The sequence below is a fragment of the Tenrec ecaudatus genome, chromosome 5, assembly GCF_050624435.1.
Source record: "Tenrec ecaudatus isolate mTenEca1 chromosome 5, mTenEca1.hap1, whole genome shotgun sequence".
Taxonomy (NCBI): Eukaryota; Metazoa; Chordata; class Mammalia; order Afrosoricida; family Tenrecidae; genus Tenrec; species Tenrec ecaudatus.
Genome location: NC_134534.1, coordinates 184,910,193 through 184,929,707, shown reverse-complemented (window position 1 = coordinate 184,929,707; position 19,515 = coordinate 184,910,193). Strand labels below are relative to the sequence as shown.

At 51.4% G+C, this 19,515-nt stretch overlaps 1 protein-coding gene, 1 non-coding gene and 1 pseudogene across 2 annotated transcripts in view; all 3 read right to left on the bottom strand.

Moving 5' to 3' along the window:
• Positions 1-19,515, bottom strand: part of ERC2 (ELKS/RAB6-interacting/CAST family member 2) — a 763,082-nt gene that overhangs the window by 16,830 nt on the left and 726,737 nt on the right. The gene's annotated exons all lie outside the window — the stretch shown is intronic.
• LOC142448544 (FXYD domain-containing ion transport regulator 4 pseudogene) lies at positions 856-1,119 on the bottom strand (annotated as a pseudogene).
• On the bottom strand, positions 1,276-1,414 carry LOC142449441 (U4 spliceosomal RNA). Its single transcript, XR_012784611.1, has one exon. It is a non-coding gene; the product is annotated as a U4 spliceosomal RNA (small nuclear RNA).

The following is a 19,515-nucleotide window of genomic DNA, read 5'->3' as shown; positions in this document are numbered from 1 at the left end:
GACCGGCCCCAGGAGAAGGACATCATGGTTGGTAAGGAGAATGCCAGGGAGCAAGGGGAGGACACTCAAGGAGATGAACGGACACTGTGGCTGAGACCCGGAGCTCGAGCCTGAGAACAGTGTGAGGACGGTGCAGGGCCAGGCAGTGTGTCCCTCTGGGGTGCCTGGGGTCACTGTGAGTCAGAGCTGTCCCCTCACCACAACAGCCCTTCACTGCTCCCCACCATACATCTATCATGTGGGCAGAAAGGCACTTCAGACAATACTATCCCGAATAAAGGCAGAATCCAAGTATTCACTGTGTTCTCAGCTGTGCAAAACATTCCTAAAGAATGCTCCATGCACTCGTGGGCTGCTCCGACGGTTTTAGCAGCTTCTGTGCAGTGACAATTGCTGCACAGTGGATTCCACTCAGTTCCTGTTTGCCAGTTTACCTGTCATGCACACATACACGTGCACACAGTTATGGTTCTCATGGAGTGGCGTAGTAGGTTATGTGTTGTGCTCCTAACCTGAATGTCCATGGTTCAAACCCACCAGCCACAGTGTGGGAGAAAGAAGAGGCTTTCTATTTCCATAAGGATTTCTGGCCTTGGAACTGCGGGGTTAGTATAAGTCAGAATTGACTCAGTGACAGTATTTTTTTTTTTAAGGAAGTGCAAGAAAATTTTAATTTACAAATAGGATTTGGATAGCTCCCTTCCCCACCAAACCCCTCCAATTAAAAAGGAGCTTAAAAGTCATAATGAGAGAAGAACATTTTGGAGGTTAAGATCCCCAGCTAGGAAGGGTGCTGTGGAGGGACCCTTGGGAGAGAAGGACAGGTCTTGGAGCTCCATGAAGCTGGTCCTGGGCTTAGCAGTTACTGTCACAGCCTGAATTGATAAGTGGAATAGCTTTCTCAGGTAATGGGTTGTCATTGGGATCTGACTTGCATTTGCATTTGTTACTCAAAGCAAAGACGATTCCAGCGATGCACATCATTCCTGCACAGAGCAGCCCGCCAAGCTGGAGGGTTTCCCAGTCATAATAGAAGGGACTGTTTTTATCAATACTGTTGGCTTTCAAGGCAGGCAGGCAAGTCAGCAGGACAAGAAGACGCCATGTCACTTCTTCCATGTCACAACACTGGCAGGGCAGGGGCTGAGCGCCCTTCACTCCAGAGTCCAGGGCAAAAGAGAAGGTCTGGGGAGGCTGCTGGGTCTGGGTCCAGGCTCGTTATGACAGCAATTCTGCCTGGGCAACAGTACCTGTAGCTGAGGAACTGGTCTGACTCCTTGAGCTTCAGTGACAGTGTTTTAAGGTCTTCTTATATCGATGGATTCAGAATCTTTTATTTACTTATTTTTTCAATTAGCAATAATCGCACCTCGGATAAACCTCACTGGCTACGATATTGCCACTGCGCAAAGCTGATTCAGAACCTTTTAAAAACAGTAATGCACACCTATATTTATCAGAAGGAAAGAGTGACATAGCATCTAAGTGCATGGGATGATAAAATACGTTCATCTAAAATAATACATAACTATCCATGCATATCATCTTGGCAGGTCTGTCTCTCTTTGTGACAGTATATGAATAGGTACAATGAGAACGTGCAGCCGGATCAGCTGAAGCTCTAGTAGTCTTAGCAACTGCCATCCCCTTGTCATTCTTAGCAACCAGCATCCCCAATGCTCTGCAGCTCAGCAAACCAACACAACGCCTTCTACTAGCAGAGCCCGGCAAACCCACCTGGACCCTTTCCAACACTGCAGAGTGCTCCTCTTTCACAACCATGATAAACGACATGGCGGGAGCTGTGCACAAACAGCTGGAAGGACAAGGAAGGGTTCCCAAGTCCCTGTCAGGCTCGGCAGGGACGCACTGGTGCCAAATTCAAATCCTCCCCCAAGCACTTGGGGAGCTCAGCTGGCTCAAGTCACTGTCCATCTGAGCTCTGCATCACGGGCCAGAGATTGGGAGTATCTCTTGGCTGGGTCTTCTCAAGTCAGGAGAGTTAATAGTACGGCTGCACATTCAGGAAATGCCTTGTAATGACATGGCATTGCAATAATGTATAGGCTAAAGTCATGCAAAAATAGTTGTCTCATTCCCACACACTGCTTTGGTAATTATATAGGAGCTTGGACATTACGGACACAGGCATGGAGGAGTGGGCTAAAAGCTTAATCATGGCTCAGAAACAGCCTGTGCCTAAGGACATGTCAAGCCAGGTTCTACAGGACCAAAAGGACTGCCCGAACTCAAATGGCAGGCCGTTTTTCTTTTGCTGTCTACTATTTGGTGAAACAACCCATTAAAAACATAATGTACCATAGTGATTATGTAGGAACAGGTAGGCACTGGAAACTGAGAGTTAAAGCAGGTCTTTAGTTCTGGAACTGTAAGACCAATCGCCAAGGACGGCTTAGAGCTGGACGCTTCATAGGATACTTTATTTAAAAGTTATGCTGCAGAGGAAAGACTTGGAATTCTTGTGTCCTCCAAGCTACCTAAGTGAAGGAACCTGGCATCCTGCCCTTGCTGGAGGGGCTGGGTCAGTAGTGGTGGCAGCTGGAGGGCACTTAGTGAAAGAGTACGGGTGCAGGGGATAAGAACGTGCTGTCGAAGTGCCTGACCCTCGCAGAGTCGAGACAAGTTCTCACGGTGACATTGCCAAGCAATCTGATCTCAGGAGCCGGTTGAACATTGATGGTGATGATAATGTGATGGTGATGATGATGTTATGGTGATGATGATGATGGTAATGGTGATGATGATGATGGTGATGATGATGGTGATGATGATGGTGATGATGGTGATGATGATGGTGATGATGGTGATGGTGATGGTGATGATGATGATGGTGATGGTGGTGATGGTGGTGATGGTGGTGATGGTGGTGATGGTGGTGATGGTGATGATGATGATGGTGATGGTGGTGATGATGATGTGATGGTGATGATGTGCTGGTGATGCTGATGGTGACGATGGTGATGATGGTGATCGTTCCAAGACTGTTTTGTGTCGTTAGTTTTCATATCGCACTCTTGTTTAAGACTGCCCCATACATCACATAGAAACACTTCAGCCTCTGGATGATGCCAACTTCTCATTTCCTCTTTACCACTAGATCCTTCCTCACTTCTTCCACAAACATAGACATCCTCCCCCAAGAGGGCCTCTGTCTAACCTCCACCACACAGGCTCCTGTCTCCCCTGGTGGCTCCCTGGCTGAGGACAAGCCCTTTACCCCAGCTGTGTTGAGAGTCGACCCTGCTAAGAAAGTTTCCATGGAGAGCAGTATCCTGAGAAGGTAAGGTCACCTAGAGTGCCCCTGTTGTCCCTACACTTGCCCACGGTCACTGTGGAGCTGACCCCCGAGAGAGGCGCTCTGCGGGAAGGCTTGTCGCTGCTCCTGTCTTCTGGGACTCCTGCATGATCCCATTCCACGCCTACTTACACCTTTCCTGGTCCCCAATGCAGCTGATAGTCACTTCAGCTCTTGGCAGTCATTGGATGTTTCTAGGTGCCCGTGTGGTGCAGTGACTGGAGCACTGGGCTGCTCACTTCAAGCTCAGCATTTTGAACCCAGCAGCTGCTCCAAAGGAGAAGATGAGGCAGCTGCTGTGGTAAGGCCTGGGGCCTCGATGGGGCAGCCCTACTGTGTGTGCAGGGTCACTCTGACTCCAGCTGGACTTGATAGCACTCGGCACTGACGATCTGGATTTATAAGGCCGCATTCAGAGGTCGGTGGCTCCTCTCCTCATATCATTGTCTCCCTAGGAGCAGGCTGGCACATGAGTCAGACCTGGCAAAAGGGGAGGGTAAGCTCACTGGGCAATGCCAAGGCAGAGCCAGGCATAGGAATTGCTTGGTGGCGATACCACAGCCATCCTAAGCAGCGAGACACATGCAAACTCTCACAGAGGATCTTGTGAAATACGCTAGAGGATCAAAAGCTGAAATAATCATCTGTGTGGCTCTGCCATTCTTTCTATTGATTCTCTGCTAAGTCTTCCCGCTCCATCTGATGATAGACGCTGGTCTATGGGGCGGCACACTGGCCCTCTGGGAAGGTTCTATGCTGGAAACTAGTGTGTGGTCAGGTTACTCACTGTCTGTCTGTCCGTCTCTCTCTCTCTGTCTCTCTCTGTGCTTCTGCTGAGGATCCTGCCTCCCTTTCCAAGGCTCGCTCATGTCTTCCAAGGGGAAATGGAAAACCTCTTGCTTCTAACTTTCCCAGGTCCTGGGTAGCTTTGGCGTCTTTGGGGGTGAGCCCAGTGTGAGCAGGTGTGGCTCCTCTCTGACTAAAGCCTCCTCTTCCTTGTTTGCTTGGCATGGCTCCAGTAGGACAGGCCCGAGAAACATTTGAGTGGGATGTTTGATGGGAGAGCGAAGTCTGTACTCACCCAGGCCCCCAACTGCCTTTCCTGGCATTGAAAGGTGCCGTCCTGTTCTCTCTTTTTACAATAGTATCTAATCGGAGTTGACTGAGAACAAAGTGTCACACCGAATAAACAAACAGATCAAGAAATCAACAGGCAAGCCCTGCTCCCCCAAGACAATTTCATTAAGAGAGTCAGGAGAACCATCTATCCATCAGTCAGGGGTTGTCCGAGGTGGGGCTGAGGGTGGAGGGAGGTGGAGGGAGAAGATGGCGAGCCATTTGCTTGATCCCTATCTGGATTCCCAGAGTCCCAGTGAACATTCCAAAAGGAATTTGGCTTTTTTTGCACAGAGCACAGGGGCTAAAACGTTCGACGGAATTTCATTAGGAGATGGGGGACGAGATAATGCGAGGTCCTCTTCTCACAGGAAGCAGAGCACTGGGTATGCTGAAGAGAACAGAGCTGTTTGTTTGTCTCTTTGTACTGTGCTAATGCTTCTTCTTCTTTTTTTTCGGATTGTCAGAAGTTACTTCTTTTTTTTATAGTTTTATTAGGGGCTCATACAACTCTTATCACAATCCATACACACATCAATTGTGTAAAGCACATTTGTACATCCACTGCCCTCACCATTCTCAGAACATTTGCTCTCCACCTATGCCCCTGGCATCAGGTCCTCATTTCCCCCTCCCTCCATGATCTCCCCTCCCTTGTGAACCCTTGGTAATTCATAAATTATTATTTTGTCATATCTTGCGATAACTCTTCTAACAAGGCACTCGAGGCCAGAGAGCCTCCCTTGCCTTGCCCACCACTGAGAATATGGGGTGGGTTTCCTCAAAGGGGTGCCTTTTCATTAAAAACAACAACAAAACAAAAAGCCAAAAAGCAAAGATATTAAATCAAACTTGTAGTCAGGAGTAGCATGAGAACCCCACTTACGTTTAAGTCATTTTGAATGGGTCGTGCCAACTCCTCCATGAGCCCAGACCTGATTAGAAGCACCGGAGCTGACGAGATGTGCATGGGCTAAAGGGGCCGCGTTCTGTTGGCACAGGGTCCCTGTGCGTCGGAACCGCTCGATGGTACCTGACACCCACAGTCGAGGTGGCTATTGGAGGAACAAGACGGAGAGCCACACTGGGCAGGATGTGAGGAAAAGAGAAAAAATAACAGGGAAAACCCTTTCAACCTCAGGGACTTAAAAGACCTGACAATGCTCTTCAAATACGAAACAATTAGGCGGGAAGAAGCGAGACCCTAGTATTAACTCTTTGCGGGGGAGCAAATTCCAGAAACGGAAGTAAAATGACAGGCCATGCCCAAGGTCCTGTGTCTTTGAGTGACTAAGCTGAAGAATGTGGGACGTCTGTCTGCTCCCCACACCTGGCTTGTTCCCCTTTGGAGGAAGTGAGCACCGAAGGCCAGGAGGGGGCTCGGTGCAGTCTTGGGGTTGTATCTGCACCCTCACGGTCCCTTTGCTCAGTAGATCTGCTATTAAACCAAAGCATCAGACATCACTCTCAATATTTCCTCCGGGAGAAATCTGAGTTTCCAACTTCCTCAGCTCTCCTGGTCTTGATCAGAGCATTAATATTTGTTCAACAGCATGTTTTCTAAGTGAAAAGATATTTCCAAAATCAAATATTCTGGTTTGTCTCAAAGACTGTGTTCTCAGCTAAAGTCTGATGCTTTCCTCCTGTGTGGGTGAGCCAGAGTTGGCCACGATTCACCAAAGTTTCCACCAGCTAACAATAAAAAATGACGTCCCGTTCTCAAGAAACAAAAAGAAAAATTATAGCAAAGTTGTGCATTTCCTTTCGAGTCCCCAAAGACAATCAGAAGAACGAGCTTCAACATGCCAAATTAAGCCATGAGAATCCATCCACCTCTAGCAAAGACTAGCGAATATTAAAATGCTGTACACGGCTAAGACATAATTTACATTACCGCCTCTAAAGTCTTCATTCCAGCACAAGACAGGGGATGGAGAGAGTGGCCGTGCCGTTTCCTCCTGAGACTCAGTCTTGCCTGCTCAAAGCCGAGGGGATTTAAGCTGCTCCTTCGCCCAGGAACGACACGGAGGAGGCCCTTGGCTTGGGAGGGGTTACTCTACGGGAGCCCTGTCCTCACCACACGGAGACCTAGTTCTAAGAACTAACTGCAGTCTCCTGCAGCCCCTCAAGGGGTGCCTCAGAAGAAAGGCCCCATGAATCAGCCCTCAAAAACCCTGTGGAAGAATATGGCAGAGCTACAGGGGGCCTGCTCAACATGCTACATGTGTGCGTCTCCCAAGACTTCTCCAGGAGCGTGACTAGGGAGCCCACAGCCAGCACACACTTGGGACAAAGATCTGTTCCACAAGGGCCCCGTCTCCAAAACATACATACAACCCCAGGCCCTCAACAACAGGAAGACAAATAATCCAATTAACGAACAACAACAACAACAACGGGGACACGAGACATTTAGGTGACCCAGCCATCACTAGATGGAGAAATCATTCATTCATATTGATGCTGTGATTTGAACAGAGCTCGTTGGCCATTCAGAGAGATGTAAATCAAACAACACTTGATGTCATCTCCCCAGACAGAAAAAGGAAAGCAGAGAGAACGCTTGTCGGCCAGGGTGGGGAGCGATCAGAGCCCTCGCACACTGCTGGAGAGGCTGAGCAATGACACACCCACGGTGGAAGAATGTGTGGTGTTTGCTTAAAACGTCAGAAACAAGCCCGCCACTAGGGAGATATCCTAGAGATATAAGGGCCATGACACATGTCGATACACGCACACCCATCTTCAGGGCAGCACTACTGCAGTAGAAACACATATAAACAAGCAAGACATCCCCCAGAGGACACGGGGAAGAACCAGCTGCAGTGCGGTGGGACACACCTGCGACAGAATCCCATGGGACATGACTGCACGAACCATCCCAGAACAGAGATCTGTTATCCCAGGAGGAGAATATGCTGAAAGGAGTCAATCTGGGTAAGACAAATTTGGTGTGAGACCCCTGCTATAAAAAGACAGAAAGAGGCTCACACCCCAAAGTAGACAGGATTTAATTACCAAGGATGCGAGACGAAGGTGGGGTGGCGGGGACATCACCAACTAGAGACTATAGATCCCTCACCTGGCAGCGTATGGTAAGGCAGGGCAACCCAACATGGACAGAGCAAGGGACGGCCTGAGGCACGGAGTGAGAGGCAGCAACGGGGAGTGACGCCCGTCTTGAACGAGCACGGACGCATTGCGGCCATAACCCTGCATTCACGTCACAACGATAATTTCATGTTCAACAAAGCTGAACGGGGTCGGATGACACATGAGGCAGATCCAAGAGGAGACACACATTCGGCAAAGGGTATTTCTACCTACTGACTTTCCCATGCTTATGTATACAGGGGAGCACGCAGGGGAAACGTCAGCCATTTCTCAGCCATCAGCAAACAGCGTGTGGGACTGACTGAGTCTGTGGGCCTGGAGGTTCAGGACCATTGTCTGGGGGGACATCTCCATCACCTGGCATGACAGCGTCTATGAAGTCAACATTCTTCCTCTTACTCTGGTGAGTAGTGACTAAGAGTTAAAAGTCGGCGAGCAGCCAGCTAAGAGAGGAGTCTTGCTCTCTTCAGGCTTGGGCATAGGATTGAGAAAATCAAAGACTCAACTCAATAATGAGTTCAACCGACTAAACACATCGTGAACCATAGTGTTCGCTAGCTTTGGGCCAGGAGGACCCGACGGGGGCTCTGTGACCGCTAAGAGCTGTTCAGACAGGGGGATGTCAGAATGTCCTAGAGCAGTGGTTCTCAACCTTCCTCATGCCGCGGCCCTTTCATACAGCTCCTCAAGTGGTGGTGATTTTCATTGCTACTTCAAAACTGTCGTTTTGCTACTGTTATGAATTGAGTGACCCCTGTGAAAGGGCCATTGGACTTCCATAGGGGTTGCAAGACCCACAGGTTGAGAATCACTGCCCTAGACATAGTGGGCGAACACCATAGAACACAAACAAACAAACATTAAAAAAAGACGGCCTTTTCTGGTCTGACAGAGACAGGTGGAGCCTCCAAGACTCTGTCCTTCGGACAGCCTCAAATCTGGAAGGAAGTGCACCCTCCCACGCCCTTAGGGATAGTGAGTTAGCAGAACAATAGACAGGCCTAAAAACTGGATGTTCCTTCAGGAGAAAGAACCAGCAATGACCCAAAGGGCAGCATTGGACCAGAAACCAGGACTGGAGCAGAGAAACGGGCAGGGTAGACGGACAGAAGGACTGAGGGAAAACTCGGGAAGGGTGCTGCTGCAACTGATGTCACGCAACACAACACACACAGGGTGTGGGAGGGACAACTGGTGCGCTCTGGGAACGTCAATCAACCTCGAAATGCTCTGGGGAGGGGGCAGAGGGCGGGGAGGACGGGGGGACACACCTGGGGTCTCCGTGGACACAGCTGACTCCATAGTCACCACCACCCCCCTTTTCACGTAGGAGAGATGCAGGCCTGACCTCCCCACCCTCACCCCAAACTCCAGATGATTGTTCTGGAAGCAGGAAGGCCAGTAATGGAACCTGCTCTGCCTCTGGCTCATGCTGCAGGTCCACCTGCAGCCTGGAACAACTTTGGAAATGATTCTGAGCTATGTATTTGGCATGAGGAAGATTGAGGCTCCTCGACTTGGGGCTAGTCAGGTCTGGGTGGGTCTGCTTCCCCCACTTGTCACACACATTTGCCAAAAGCACAGAGAGGCCACAGGGACATTTGCTCACAGCACAGGCTATTAAGATAAATCAGCAACACGTAAGTGTCTCTAGTTCATAAAAAATACTCCCAAGGAGATGCTCTTCCCTCTAAAATATCAGCTGTTGGTTTTCCTGCCTCACGAAGGCCTGCATCCCGTGGAAATCTCAGAGCACACAGGCGTCCTCTCAAAGTCCAAACTCATCCCAGGAAGCCGCGGCGACCCGGGCCCAGCAATGACCCAGGAGTGAGACCAGGGCGGGGAGGTCTGGACGTCCCTCCCCTGGACGGAAAATGTCTGACTGAGACCCATCATCGCAGGCCAAGCTTGCCTCCATCTGAAGGAGAGCTTTCTTCTGTTTTTCAGTGATAACTCAGAGTTCCGCTCCAAGAAAGGCCCAGGGGGAGGCCTATCTAAGAGCATGCACACACGTGTGCTCTCCCCGGTCTGAAGGAAGGAGGCATGCACAGAAGGTTGGTGTCGAAGGACTGCAACCAGAGAAGCTCTGGGACCATCATCCCCGGAGGCACAGGCCTACTTCCAGGAGAGTACAAGATGGCTCTGTTTCAGCACCTCAGCAATGAGCCCAGAGTCTTGCCCCTTGGTGGAGAACATGGAGTTCTTAAAGTCCCAGGCCAGGGCAATGTTTCTTAACCATCCTGCTCAGTGAGTTGGGCAGAAAACCAGTGACCCATGTTAAAGGGAAAGTGGCCTGCCCATCACCGCATCACTAGTGAGCAGGAATTGGGGCTTACACCTGCCAGCCGCGCCACCTCAGGAGCCTCCCTTGTCCCTGGGAGGCTCTGGATCTAAAACCCCACAAACACGCCCAGTTGGGAAAGATAGCAATTGGAGGGCCGTGCGCGGGATAAAGGGCTGGGGTTGCCGACCACCCTGGCTGCAGGCAGATTAGCTGAGCTTACATCCAATCTATTGGCCAGTAGAGTGACTCGGTTTCCCCATCAGCAAAGAAGGGATAGTGATAGTACTTCCTCTGCAAGAAGGAAGAAATTATCCAACAAGATCATTGACATCACAAAGTAAAATATTGTTCAGGATCGTTAGACGATGTTCACAGGTGTAGGATGATGGAGAATTTCCAGACATTCAAGCCAGACTCAAAAGTAGGCATAGAATTGAGGAATGCCATTGCTGATGGGTGGAGCAGATGGGTTTTGTCAGATGAATGTTGGTTGAAATCAAAGAAGAGTGTGTTGCTTGTGTTTTATCGACTATTCAAATGTATTTAGCCTGTGTGGATCAGAATACATTATCCACGTCATTGTCAGATTGGGGATTTCAGAATGCCCAATGGGGCTCCCGTGGAGCTTGTGCATAGATCAAGGGGCAGCAGTTCAAAAAAATCAAGAGGTACTTCGTGATTTTAAATAGGAAAGGTGTGCATCAAAGTGGTATCCTTTCACCGTACTTATTTAATCTGGATGCAGAACATTATCCAGAAACTGGGCTATATGGATATGATTGTGACATCCTGATCCCCAAAGGTGCATTAACTATCTGTGATATGCAGATGATACATTGTCATTTGCGGAATGGGAAGAAAACTTGATCCTATGATTCATGAAGACCAGACTGCTAGCTTTCAGTGTAGATTGCAATTCCATGTGAAGAATGCCAAAACCCTTACAACTGGACCAGTCGACGTTCTCGTTAAGGTGCATGGAAGCAGCAGCCCAGGAATCAGAGGACACAGCCCACCGGGCAGATCTGCGGCACACGGTCTACTCGAAGCCTTCAAGAGCAAAGACAGTCCCGGAGTACGAAGGCGTGTCAGCCCCAGGCTCAAGCATTTTCAACGACCTCATATGCATGTGCAAGCTGCATAACTAATCAGAAAGGCCAAAGAGGAAGTGGGGCATTTGAAGCACAGCATCGGTGGAGAATGTTCAATGTTTTCTTCCACAGGAATCCCCCGAAGAACAAACACATCTGTCTTGTCTTAGAAGAAGTACAGTCATAGAGTTCCTTAAACATGAAGATCCGTCTCCTGGACTTTGGACCTGCTCTTAGAAGGCTCCATCCCTGGAGAAAGACATCCTGCTTGAGAGAGGGTCAGGGAAAGAGAGAAAGACCCTTGGTAAGACGGACTGACCAGTGGCTGCAACGACGGCTCAAGCTTAGCCACAGCTGTGAGGCTGGCGGGGGCCCAGCGGCCGCCCCTGCTGTGCCGGCACAGGGTCCTGTGAGTCGGAGTGGCTTGATGGCACCTATCAGCCCCACGCGGCCGGGGGACGGTGAGTGAGGACTGTGAGCAAGGAGAAGAGCAGAGGCTGCATCTGCCACACGACGTCTTCACCGACGCACAGTTAATCTTCGACTCAGCCACGCACCCCTACTCAAGCACAGTGCTACCGGGTGGAGACCTTGCCCACCCTGTGGGAGACACCTGAGGCACAGGCACCGCCCGTCTGTCAGTGGAAGGGTGGGTGTATGCTGCTACGACCAGTTGCAGGGGAGCTACCAGAAGAAGTCAGGCTAAGAGAAAAGGGGAGGCCAGCTGCCCCCAAACGCCAGCCCCTGAAAGGAACCCTCTCACTTGACCTACGGCCATCGAGTCTGTTCCGACTCACAGCGACCCTGGAGGGCAGAGCAGAACTGGCTCTGAGGATTTCTGAGCTGGTCACTCTTTACGGGAGAAGACAGCCTCGTCTTTCTCTGGTGGAGCTGCTGGTGGTTTAAAACTGCTGACCTTGTGGTTAGCAGTTCAGTGCATAACCACTATGCCACCAAGAATCCATGGAAGTAAATCCTGCCGTGCACGAATGTGTGTGGGTGCATGTGTGTGTGTGCGTGTGTGTGTGCGCGCCCTTGGAAGAGCTCGAGCACACAGTGAAACTCTCAGATGATCATGAGTGAGACGAGCTGTGGGATCTGTTGGCTTCCATTGACCAGTGAGCGAAGGGCTCGCCATTTCTCAGAGAGCTAGGGCCAGGGCAGAACTACACTTCTGATTCCTATGGAAACGCTGCAACCCTGAACCTCCTGCTAACCTGCCAAGGTGTCCCCAAATCCCAAAAACTGAGAACAGAAACTACCACTCGCATCCCCTTCCTCCCAGAGCACCCCAAGGAAGTTGGCAGATACCAGGTAGCTCAGACCAGCAGGGCCTCTGGCTGATTTCTAAGCAGAGTTCACAGTTCTGGGAGTGCTGAGTCACAAGAGAGAAGGGAGCCGGCAGTCAAGGATGCTTCTTCGACCAGAGATCTGGGGTACATGCACAGGCATGGATTGAGACTCTGAGTTGCCCTACTTGCTTTGAGCAGTTTCCCTCTTTCCTGGGGTGTCTGCCTCCCATCTTGTAACCTCTGTGCACAATCCCATCCCAGACTCCATCAGAGATCCTCTAGCTGACAACGAGCTGGCTGGGTCCCCTAGGCATGTCGCAATGGCCAGAGCAGGGCAGAGAGGAGAGTGGGGCGTTTGTTTTTTGGGTTGTTGTGTATGTAGTTTTTTAAAACAACCGCATCTAAACACTGGTGTTGTGGGGTTCTGGCTCCCCCACCTTGTCAACTCAGCAACTGCACTTGGCAAACTGACCTGCAAAGAACAGAGGCCACCTCTTGGTGGAGGTTTGTCCCAAGCAGGCCTCCCTACTTGCTCTGTCCTCCACCTGCACGTCTGAACCCCACCTGCACGTCTTGGCATAAGTGTCCTCTTCTCAAGAAGGAATCTTCAAGCTATCCCACTCAAAACTGCCCTCGTACCTCTCTAAGCATGCCCTCTACCCCGGTCTGCCTGATTCCCGCCATAGTGTTGGTCACTTAGCATGCTGGCTGTCTGTTTTATGTCTTTCTTTTCTTGCTCGTCTGTCCCTGCTGTCCCCTCCCTGGAATGTAAACTCCCCCAGGGCAGGGAATCTGGTCTGCTTCCTTCACTGCAAAAGCCACAGTGCCCAGAGAGCATCCAGCACATAGGACCTGCTCAGTAAATAGGTGCTGCATGCATGGATGAGAGACTGAATGAAGGGATGGATGGATAAGCTGACCACTACGTTCCAGGCCTACCTGCCAAAAAGTCCTTAAAATCTCCCTGACCTCTCAGCTTACTGACCCTTCTCAGCTTACTGACCGCCTGCTGGCACTGCCCCTAGTTGCGGCTGGCAGCATCTGTAGCAGGCATGTTACCAAAGTGTCACCTGAGAAACAGAACAGTAGCCATTGACAGCCATAGACACATTTGCACATTTACAAACTCTTGGGAGGAGCAGGGCATTTCTGGATCATGCAGAATGTATACAAGCACCTGCAAGTCTAATCGTTCAACTTTTGGACATCAGTCCTAAGAAAAGCAACGGGGCGGGGTGGTGAGATTTACAAATCACGGTGTTCATATCGTGCGATTCTAACAGTGAAATCCTGGGAGGACTTAAAGCCCAAGGACAGGAGGATGATAAGACGAAGGGAGGCCAGATGGAAATCACACCATGAAGTCTTTGGAAGACTTCTAAGGGCCGGGAAAAAAGCACCCAGAGTTCATGGCTGAAAGGCTTGGAGCCGACTTCCTTGTGCCGTGGCTTACGTCTGTGCTCAAACATGTATGTAGACAGAATGTAGGAAGCCATGCATTTTAATGACAGTTACTTCTGAGGGGCAGGGTTATGGGTGAATTCAAGGGGTTTATTTACATTTTTATAAGTTTCCATAATGAACATGAATTATTTTATGATAAAACATTTATGCATATGCTTTCAACTGTGGAAAAGTTATTATTTATATACTAAGAACAGTTATAAACTGAAATCTCGGCCACTTCTGTAGCTCACTGCATGATGCACGATTGTGGGGTAAAAGCTTTGAAGAACGATGACCCTGAGGGAGTCTGAAACTTGAACGCTGCCTTTACCTACAGCAGAGACTGAAGAAACAAACAAGCAAACCACAGCCCACCTTCTTCCCAAAGCCTCTAGTGAAAATAAGGTGAAGTGTTGGAGATTGGCTTTGCTGTCCTTGTGGCGCACAATGCCCACTACCCTGGAGTCGGCTTGGACTGAGGTGACCTCAATGGACAGAGCAAAACTGCCCTTCGGGTGTCCTAGGCTGTAGCTCTTCCTGGGAGTAGGCAGCCTCATTCCTCTTCCCTGAAGCCACTGGTGGGCTTGCACAGCCGACCTGTACATTCCCTGCCTGGTGCTTAATCCTCAGTGCCATCAGGGCTCCTTACCCAGGATCACAGAACCGAACTCCCTGCCCTGGAGGCACCCAATTGAGAAGGGAACAAAGAAACACACACCCTCCTTGTGGAGCCAGAACGCTGGACGAAGGTCCCCGCTGGGGCACGAAGGTAAGGTAAGGAGGGACCGTCTGAAGTGAGCCCCCGTGGGGCAGTGTGCTCTGTGCTACAGCATCCAGACCACAGTGGGTTTGGTTCCCTGTGCTTATGTGTGCGCGGGGGTGGGGGGTGAGTGGGAGGGGTGGGAGTTGGTGGCGGGGAGAAAATGGGCTTTTCTTTCATGTTGGATTTCTGAATCAGGAGGACACCCGGGAGGCAGGAAGTCGGCTCTGTTTGCAGGTCACCTGAAATGATAAGGTGAAGACAGCCTGGAGGATTACACCAGGAGAAGACGAAGCCTGTTTCCAGCCGCTAACTAATGAAGATGAAAGTGAACAGGTGAATGGGGTGGGGGTGGGGGAGTCCTCTAAGCAGATACCTCGAGAAGGAAACGCCAAGGATCCAAGAGGCAAGTGCCCACATTTCTTGCAGGAAAACATAAACTGTACCCCACCTGACAAAGCAGACCCATCCCTGGGTCCGCAGTGGCAGCTGTGTGCGATGCCTGGTGGTACAGGGAGAGGGGTGGGCCCTACAGGCCTGCACACGGCGATGTGAGGTCCCGGAGGAGTCTGACTGGGACAGGTGGGGGGCGTCACAGAGCACAGCCCCCTTCTTACGGTCCTCTTTAGCCCCCTTTAAGGGAGATGACAGTGACTGACACGAGGCAGCACACACCAACCTGGGGACGGGCATCTGCTGGGGAGAGACTGTAAAGCTCTGGCACCAGCCTTCACCAGCGGGCACCTCCTGGGCCTCAGTTTCCTCCTCTCTGAAATGGGCTCCACAGGACTACGCGTCGGAGTCCTTGTGAAGACTCACTTGAGCTCATCGCACTCGGGCCCCTCATCCTGCACCAGGTGTGCAGAAAACCCAAATCACACCAGCCGCTGTCTGTCCACACCACGTGGGCCCCACGCGGTACCGGGGACCCTGCTCTCCACGGGCCTCCTTGGCTGTCCCCTGGAGGGAGGACTGAGTGTGTCTGGCTCAGTCCGTGGGAAAGCAGAGCGACCAACAAGGAACACAGAAGAGCCATCGATGCCTTTGAACGATGGCGTTGATGATGCATACTGTGTATCCCACAGACTGCCAGAAAAATGAGCAAATCTGCCTTGAAAGACGGAGAGGCAGGATGTTTCTTGGCGTAAAGAAACTTCCATACCATGGACATGAGATCCGGAGGGATCAGTCCCTGGTGCTTGGTGAAGGAGGGTCTGCTCATAAGAGGAAGGCCCTCAATGAGAGGGACAGACACAGAGGCTACATCAACGGGCTCAAACATGACGACACGGGTGGGGACGGCGCAGGGCAGGGTTTGTTCCGTGGCACATGGTACATGGGGTCGCCATGAGTCAGAACTGATGGCACAGAATGGCGGGACTTTTCCCCAAGGTGCCCTGTGTGTGTGCCCGATGAACGCAGACTGACTGTGCCGCCGCCTCGGGCCTCTCAGGTGGAAGGAATCCATCAGAGCTGGGCCATCTGGTTGTGTGGCCCCACTGTGTGCCCGTGCGCAGGAGGGGAGATGGCGCTCCCCAGGTCTTCAGGGCTGGCTTGTCAGGGGTGGGTTTCCAGGCCTTTCCTCCAGGGCACCTGTGGGTGGAATTGAACTGCTGTTCTTCTGGAGAGCGGGCTGAATTGGGTTAACCCTTTGTGCAAGCTCAGGGTGCCAAGATGCCAGCGAGAACTCAAGCAACGTCAACAAGCAAACAGTCGTTGCTCCCACTCTAAGATGTGCGTGGAAGAACCATCAGGACCGACGAGTGAGAACCCTGCACTCACGACACCCACCCCACAACACCCCCCATCCGTCCTCCTGAAGCAGTGTCTACCCAAAACTCACTCCACACTCACTGGTGCCATCAAGTCAAGAGCCAACTCAGAGAGACCCCGTGAGACAGGGGCTAACTGCCTGGTGGGTTTCTGAGACCAGAACTCTCCAGAGGACTAGAAAGCCTCCTCTCTCTCCTACAGTGGCTGGTGTCCATGCACGAGCCCTCATCTTTTTACAGGGCAGCAGCTGGTCTCTCTCGCCCCATCGCCTAATATGAACTCTCCCTAGTGAGGGCTCTTAGCCCTACGCTCCACTCTGCTCAGGGAGCTGAGTGCTCTTGGAGGCAGGCATGAACAGGTTAAAGTCAAGGGGATTTCAAACATGTCTAATCCAATAAGGGGCTTGGCAAAACATGCGTTATCACTTAAAGAATAAATGTTTAAAAATAGAGCACAGATGTGAAATTTGAATAATAATAATAGAGAGAGAGAAAGAGAGAAATGTTCTTGGCATTTGTATGTTCCTCGCTGGTTTGCTCACTGTCAGCTGAGTCCATGATTCTGCTGGGTTCTGCCAACCGCTGGACACTATGGGGGAGACTTAAAAGTCAGACCCAGCTCCCCCACTTCCCTCTACATATGCCTGAAAGCAGGGGGGCTGTAATGGTAATGCTTTTGTTTTCAAATGATAACCTGAAAAGTTTAAGCCAAAAAGCAAAGGCAGAGCTTCTGCCAAAACGGGCATGGCTGATGCCAGGTCCCTGACAACCATGAGAGGAGCCTCATTGCGGGGCCAGTTGGCTGTCAACCGCAGCCATGACAGACTGTAGTCCCTGTGCAGGAGGTCCCCACACCCCGCCAGCGGAGGGCCAGGTCTGGTCCCAGGGATGTGTGCTGCTGCAGGAAGTGCTCCATGGTGCTGTGGGGTCATGAGGTGGGCTGATAACCGCATGGTCAGCAGTTCAAAACCACCAGCCTCTCTGAGGGAGAAAGAGGAGGCTCTGCAGTCTCAGAAACCCACAGGGCCAGTCCTACCCTGTCCCATAGAGTCTGATTTCTCAGTCACAGTGAGTTTTCCCCTCGTCTCCCAGCAAACAGAGCCTTTGGAACCTCCGGCAACACCTCTCTCAGTCTGACACTTCAGCAATGTCCCCTTACCTCTTTTGTGAGCCAATAGCTGGTCTTTCTGGTGAGAAAGCTGATTAAAAACTCAAGCCTGGAGGGCAATGTCAACATCTCCTTTGACAGTCCAAGAGGTCCCTGGCACCCCACCCCGCCCCCTGCAGCGGAGGTCCAGCAAGGCTTGGGAAGGGAACTGAAGTGGTTTGCAAAATGCAGCCTGCTTCAGCAAAGCGACTCTTTACCAGAGAGTCAGAGAATGGTCCGTTAGAGGCAGCTGGGCGCACTGGACAGGTGCTCCTGCAGTGCAGATGTGAGGCTGGTTTGGCATCACCGAGAAAACCGACTGCCCACACTCTTTGAATGTGGTTGTGAAAGGTAACGGGCAAGCCCAAAGATCCCCCTGAGTATCAGGATTGGGACACCAGCTGCCTAGACTGAGGAATGTTTGCAGGCAGTGAGAGCAGACTCGGTCACATGGCCCCGGGAGGAGACAGATGACAGTCAAACCGAGCAGTTCAGGTGTTACTTTCCACGAGCATGCCTGCCTTCCGTTGCCAGGGAGGGATTCCAGCGCTCCTCCCTGGAACGCACAGCACAGAGACCATGCATACAAGTCAGCAATCAACAGAGATGTGGCTAGATTCAACGAGCGGGGGCCGTTTAGCCTCAGTGAGTCTGCAGCACAGACCGGTGCTTTTGCATCTCAGCCATTTGATGCGGGCCCGTCTGCGATGCATTAGGATAGTGGGATCAAATCAAGCTCCCCTGGACCTCGTCCAACCACAACAGGAGACTCTGGGAACCCCACTCCACTGCCGGGTGTCTCCACTGCTGGCTAATCGGGCTGACCTCTTGAACCACACAGGATAATTAAAAGTTGGGATCTGCATGCCGTGCAGGGCAGTGTGAGTGGGGACACAGCCTGTGGCACAGAGTGGGGGCTGGGCGGGGAGGTTCTGGACGGAAACGCCGCTTGGCGATGATGGCTCTACCTCTGCTTCTATGCCAGTCTGGCCAGGACCAGCATGGCGCCCTTTAAGTGGCTCTGCTGCCCGCACTCCAGAGGGGCCTTCCACTTCTCCCAGTTTCCTCTACACCCGAGTTTGCCTAATCCTTGGGGAGAGTCAGCTGAGGACCAGGCCACCACCAGGGTGGGGACACGCTACCCAGACAGACGCACCATGTCAGCCTGGCATGGCCTTCACGAGGACCGAAGCATAGGGCTTTCCTTCTCTGCCCTCTGGTGAAACCACTGGCTGGTCACTGTGGCCCACAAGAATCCCAGAAATCAACCTGCCTGCTGGTGGCCGCAGCCATACTCAAGACCGTAGGGAACTGGTGAGGACGGGGCAGGACCGACCAAGTACATTAGTCTCTGATCGCAAAGGCACGCCACCTGGTTCTGAGCAGAGGCTGCTTCTAATGTTAACCAAACAATGACATTTCCATCAGGATGTGCCCACCGCTGTTTCTGCACAGAGGGGACGTTTGGGAATAAGGCTCAGGGGCCAAGCTGTAGCTGGAGGCTTTCTTCTAGAACCCTCTCACAGCAGGAAATCCAGTGATAGCAGCGTTCATGGTTCTCATGTCGGCCCTTCCTTTAGGGGGAAGTAGAGTTCAGGGGACTGGATCCAAGGCACAAAAGGGGAGCTGGTCATTCTTAACATCTGCAATAAACTGAACTCCTTCCCAGCCGAGACCTCCCCCCACCGTCTCACATATCTGGAAGGCAGACCCTTCTTGTCTTGCGGGGGCAGGGGGGTCACTGTATCACAGGTGTGTGCCGGTGAGGGACAGACGTGGGGGCACTTTTAGATTTATATATTTACTGCCGAATGCAACTATTCCACATTCGGTGTGCATGTGTGAATTATTCCGCTATCGTTGAGTGGGTGTGTGTAATGAGTCCACTATTTGCGTGTATCTGTGTGCGCATCAAGTAACAGAGGCTGTTTTTCACCCTTTCCCCTTGATTCCATGCTCAGCCTCCAAGCAAACAAGTGCGCACACCAGAAGAGTGTCATAAAGATTCTTTTGTGGCAAATCATTGCTGGAATTTCTGAGCGCATTTCATATCACATTCCTGAGAACGTGATGGATGAGCAGCCGGCGTTGAGGTCTCTCTGAGCACAGTGATGGATGAGACACTCTGGAGTCTCAGTGTCACATTGGGGAGCAAGGGAAGGAGGCGAGACCCCTTG